Genomic DNA, 6,096 nt, shown 5'->3' on the forward strand with positions numbered 1-6,096 from the left:
ATCTGTTGTAATCTTCACAGCTATCTGGACATACACGAAAAAAGAATGTGAATTTTCAGGATCTGTGTTCCTGAACAACAAAGCATATCGAGCATATCATATCACTGAAGGGAGTCATCGCATCTTGGGCACAATGCTAAATTTCGTAAGTAGACTTCCCATATTTCACAGTAGACCATATAAGAGACGGCGGAGCTCTCCCTAGAAAAGTTGTGGAGGGTACAGGACGAGCGCTGGAGGTCTAGGCAAGAAGTATTACACAGAATATATGAAACAGTAGTATGAAACACAAAAAACCGCGCACTTTAGCTTTCTGATAGCTTAAACCACGTACTCAGCTGTCTTTGGGTCAAATAAAACCCTAACAGCGAAATTCCGCATTTCTGGTAGGTCAAGTTTCTGCCTACACCACCAAGGGTTGTCTCGATGTTGCCAATGTCAGCCGAAAGGAAAGCTTCTACGAACAGTTGCAGCCAGCAGAGTTCCTGCAGCATTTAGCATGCGCATGCACAGATGTAGTATGCGCGTGTTGTCGTATAGTGTGCGTTCTCGAGCTACACTGGCGCAAAATCAAGCAACACAGAGTGCGGGTGTTTAACACAAATACGCCTATATGGAAGTAAAAAAGCAGTGAGCTGTCCTCTGGCGCAGTACAGGACAGTTTACTCCATTTTTACACCATTATGTGCACACCTTTTGCAAAAGGGTGCACATAACTTCATAGGTGCGAATGGACTCCGCTACGCTGTCCCAAAGCGTTCCTGCATTGCAACGAAATAAGCCAACTTTGTGTCAAAAATTTCGCAGTTCAGACACTGCTCTCGCGAACTATTTACCGTAGAGATAATGTTTTATTGAAGTGGCCCTCGCAAAACACAGTTTTTGTGCGTTACGGAGTCATGCCTATAGCAAAACACATTATCAGGGAATTTACAGAAGTGCCGAAAACCTCCGGTTCTTAGCTATCCCTGAAGGCACCTACGTTCACTTGCTTGATGATATGCTATACTGAAGCTTCTCAAATGGGAAAAAAATGGCAAAAATTCAAAAATATTACTCACGGCCCTCAGCGACTGCTGCGCTACGCACCCGTCTTTTCTTCTTCTACTGCCAGCGTACGCGTGCGCGCGGTAAAGACAGAAAATTACCCCGAGGGGTGGGCGTAGTTCTGGCTTGACAGTAACTTTAATTCTGCGTTCCTCATGAACAGCGCTCGTCATTCTAACCGAAATGGAAATGTATATACTGCCGAGGACGCTGCAACACTTTGAGTTTCGGTAGATCAATGGTTCAGCGATGAGATGCAGAAGATGCTTGACCCTTCAAGCTTTGTTGCCTCCGAAGGGCACTTGAGGAAAAAAAAAAGAAGAGAAAATGAGGCAGCTTGAAGTTCTCTAATTTGTATAGCTTCATTATGCAGATCCAGTGATGCATCGAAACAGCAATAAACACATATCTAGTTAGTGATAGTTTCTGCTCAAAGTACTCATTTTCGTCTGCTTCTTTTCGAAGTATACTTACGTAAACTAGAAGGTCTCTTTATAGAACCGTTTAGAACGTAGTAGTACTGCTCAGGTCGTAGTTTCCGCTTACCAGATTCTCACTAAATGCTCAAGCGTGGAGTGAAAGGCTGTCTCGATGGTTCAATGTACTCTGGGGGCACAGTGCTTTCCAAGTTCGCAGATACATTTCAATTAAACAGCGACAAGCAGTGTGAGCCTACGTCGCTGCCGTCAATCAACAAGGCGACGTCACTAGACAATCCAAACCCTTGGAGGAGAGCGCTGAATGCCTGAGAGCCCAGCGAAGGAAAAAGAGAAATACCCCACATCAGCTTTAGCGCTCAATTTATTTCTATGGCACACCAAAAATATACAGCATACTTTCACCGAAGCAGGAGTGCTGCACAATCGCTCAACTGAGGAGGATCACACATCGGAGCAATGTACTGTACGGGTACGGCGGGCCAACAAATACAAAGCCCTGAACGGCGCGTCGCACACCTGCCGGAGTCCAAGCACATCTCTTCTTCCGATTCTTCTCGCTGGAGCTGAGAAGAGTGATTGTCATCGCATGGGAAGGGCGGGAGCCCCCACCGCGGGCTCCAAAGGCAACCTGCTGGGGTTCTACTACGACGCCACTTGCACGCACACTCTGTTTAAACACCTGATAACCTCTCACCTCACTGCGCACACTACTGTTCAAGTTGGTTGAGAAGAAAGCTAACGCCTATTCGAATTAAGAAAAAAAACACGCAGACACACCATCACGAGTTCATGAAATGAACAGTACACAACACGAGGAGGATAAAAGAATAACAAGAGCATAGAAAAGTAGCACACTGCGAGAAAATATGCGACGACTCTAGAAGCATCCTTGTAATAATGCAGGTCATTTTTACACCGAGCAGCCAGATTCGCTCGCAGCATTAGGTTAAAGATATTGAAGTGTCTTTCCTTTTAAAGCAAGTGGCGCCTCCCCTGTACGAAATGCTACTGAACACACGACAGAAGTTCGCCATTGTAACAAAACATATCCGGTAACAAATGAGTGAGTTTGTTTACCTCGTTTCAACTTGGTACACGCTAACTACCAACGCACACTCTCTGCGCGCTTCACAAACCTGCATATTACCTAGATTAATGGCACGACAGTTAACACGGAAAATTATTCCTGACAATTTGTGGTTAGCAGCGAAAAGTCTTGTCCCTAACAGTTTAGTTATGAGCTTAATAATGTCCACGCTAGCAGCACAACAACATCATAAGCAGTCACACTTCGCAAGTTAGATGGCTTGAACTAAAATCGAAGTTTAATGGAACTCGCGGTATCACGCTATACTTATAAGCCTACGTCCGAGTTCTGCTTCTTCTTTCTCTGTTTTGATATGTTAAACAAGCTTTTTTTTTTTTTTCAAATAAGATATGTCGAGCAACACGAGAAAATGATTAGAAAAATAAAGGCATCCAACTGCATGTTATTCATTCTATTCGAACATTGGGCTTAGAAACAATTATTGTTGCTTATTTTCTGTCCCTCTCCATTTCCAGCTTCTTTTTTCACCTATTCACAGGTGATAAATGAAGCGTCGAACATCGTCGCACACAAGAAAGTAGTTTACAGGCATAACTTGAACGCGTACAAACAACCACGTTCGCTTCGTGTATTATTAGTGCAACCAAAAGCATAAAAAGTGCAAATTTGCGGTCGTTTAACAACTGCCTCATATCATAAACTTTTAAACATGCAACTTCTCTGAGTACACACCTAAGGGCGGAAGTTCAGTGTTTTTTTTTTTCATAATTTTATCTCCCTCTGCGTACTGCAAGCAAACTTCACGTACGCTGCTTTGCTTGCACCAGCCAGGAATTCAGGTTCTCCGCACTTAAACAAGACTGCTTAGGTCGCTCAGAGCGAAGCTAGAGCAAAGATCGCTCACAACAAAAGCTTTCGGTGTTGAACCACACACGCGCGCACACACACACGAATCCTATATCTACGGGCAAGAACTATACGAACCTCACTGGATAACAGTCGCGAGTATATTGCATGAGTTGCAGCATGAAACAACAACCGCGAACGGCAGTCTTTGCAGTCAGTCGCTCTGTATTCACAGGTAGTCAGGTTACAACGCTACGGCAACAACGAAATACTGTGCTGGATGCTTTGAGCTATCTACAACTCTTCGTTCACACCATGAGCTACTCTTGAAAACACCGACTTGACTTACGTGTGCGTAATTGCGATAACAGCGCCATGTCTGCCAGGCGCTCGAGCAGCCCACCCAAAAACAACGCCAAGACCTGAGATCAGCTAGCTTGCCTGTTAACAAACAACAGATGACAATCTAAAATGATATGCGCATATGTGATGTCGCAGATATGTAGAAGTTACTTGAGAAGCTGTACTCATAGGTAAACGATATGTTGCCCAATGTTACTTATTACGGCAGCGCCATTACATATCAGTGAATATTTTTTAAATACGAATACGCGAGTTAAATCTCCATCAGATACATGCCATGAGTACGTGACACGAATAGCGAAAAAATTTAACTTTGGACTAAGACAAACTTGTGCGAAACCGTACGTAGGGGCGCTTGTAGCCTCTACATGAATTCTAGCGTGAACGCATCCCGCAAGGCTGCGAAAGCCCACAGGCAGGAACGATATTTCTCTAATGAATTGGAGCCATTATCACCGTATAACAAAAAGCTGAAACAAATAATTCCTCAACCTAAAAAGCAACTACAGGTTTTCGACGAAAATGAAGAAGAAAAGGCCTAGGATTTGGTCTTCAACACAGCAGCAGTTCTCAGCAGCTATTTGAGAGGGTGGTGTCTTGTCCTACATCTTGTCTGGAAATTTGTATGGCAGAGCAGCTTGTTCTATGTCCCTCTGAAGAAATATAACACCGATGATATACCTAAATATTACCCTCTGGTCGTATTCCTAGGGCACCTCAATGTCATGTTTTAATGTCAACTGCGATACATCTTACGTAGATACAAGCGCGAAATACCCGGCTTTAAAGTGAGGGTCACAACATGCAAATATTGGTAAGAATACAGGTTTGTATTTCAAGATATGTGGAAGAGCGCAATTAAGGCCGAGTACTTGTTGAATATGAACGTTTGACTTCATTTACGAAGCGCTGAATAAATCTCGGCAGTTTTGGGAAAGCACATCTCAACTTCGCGCTTCCAGACAGATCAATCACCATGTCTAAGCACTAGGCGTGCTACCCTGAACCACACGTTAATGTAATGGCTGCTCACTTGCCCTTCATGAAGTGCTTGAGAGTTGAATTACTTGTTGTAAATTTTACTCAACAAAACGCGCTCGGTAGTAAGTATGTTTGCCCCCGCTTAACCAAGTCACCGCCAATTTGCAGTATTAGGCTAAGAGTGCAAAGTGTTGAAACACTTTTCACTGTTAGCCTAATACTGCAAAGTGCCGGTGACCTTTCGCTGTTAATTTTTTGCAGTTTAATTTTTTCGCAAAAAATTTCGAGATGCCAAGGGCATGTACGAAACACATCGCCGACAGTACTTGATCCTTCGAACCAAGTTTTCACTCACAAAGCGTAACAAAAAAAAAAACGTCAGAAAAAAAATACTGAGCTCTACCAGCAGTTAAGAGAAAGATCCAGCAAACTCATGAAAGCAGCTGGCGAGTGATAAACAGGATGTGTTTTTTTTTTTTTTTCGTGGCTGTGAAACTCAAGATAAAGTTATTTCCGCTGCACGCATCCCATTTCCAAAATTACGTTGCTTCACCAGGCGGAAACTAAACTCGCAGTAAAATTCACAAACATATTTTAATCGGCTAAAATGAGTTTCTACGTTGCATATAACCAACAAAGATTTCGTTTCGCAAATGCAGGGGTGGTCGCGTTCAAGGTTGTTTCAACTCTGGCGGAGAAGATGAGACGTGCGCAGCTACTGAATTCAGCTAACACTGTCAAAAGCAGGAACTCTCCTACGAAGTTAGTCCTAGAGTAGCTATTTCTTCATAACTAGAAAAATAAATAATAAAACGAATACCAGGCAAGCCGTCCTTCTATAAGAGATGAGTTACTACTCGTTTTGATGGTCATGCGAACCAGCCGTTACGATTTTTCGTAGCTTTCTTTTATGCGGCCTGCAGATAAACCGCTCTCGCCTTAAGTACGGAGTGGCATCTGCAAGATTGATCATGGTCACATGCACCTCGATGTGTGACGTAGCGTTCGTCTGGCAAATCAAGTAAGAAAAACGTATTGCAAAATTCGACTGCGACCGCAACAAACTTGACTCTCGACGCGAGAATTTCGCAAGTTGCGTTATACTATTACGGACATACCGGACTAACTTTTTATCAAGACATGCACATACACGCCCACAGAAGGAACAGCAATTTTGGTCAACTATTTTTAGCTACGTTTTATGCACTTAATGATCGCCTGGCCAAGTAACGTAGCTGCAGAGGTAGGAATTCGCGCAGCGGACATATCATTGCTCTTTTACACTTTCTCTAGATTAGGTAAAGCACCCTGTATACTGTACGAAGTCTGCGTTGTCTCAAAATGTGGAAGAAGGGCCGTTTCAATTCCAGT

The sequence above is a fragment of the Amblyomma mixtum genome, chromosome 6 (assembly GCF_055824585.1).
Source record: "Amblyomma mixtum isolate Tamu chromosome 6, ASM5582458v1, whole genome shotgun sequence".
NCBI classification, from domain to species: Eukaryota; Metazoa; Arthropoda; class Arachnida; order Ixodida; family Ixodidae; genus Amblyomma; species Amblyomma mixtum.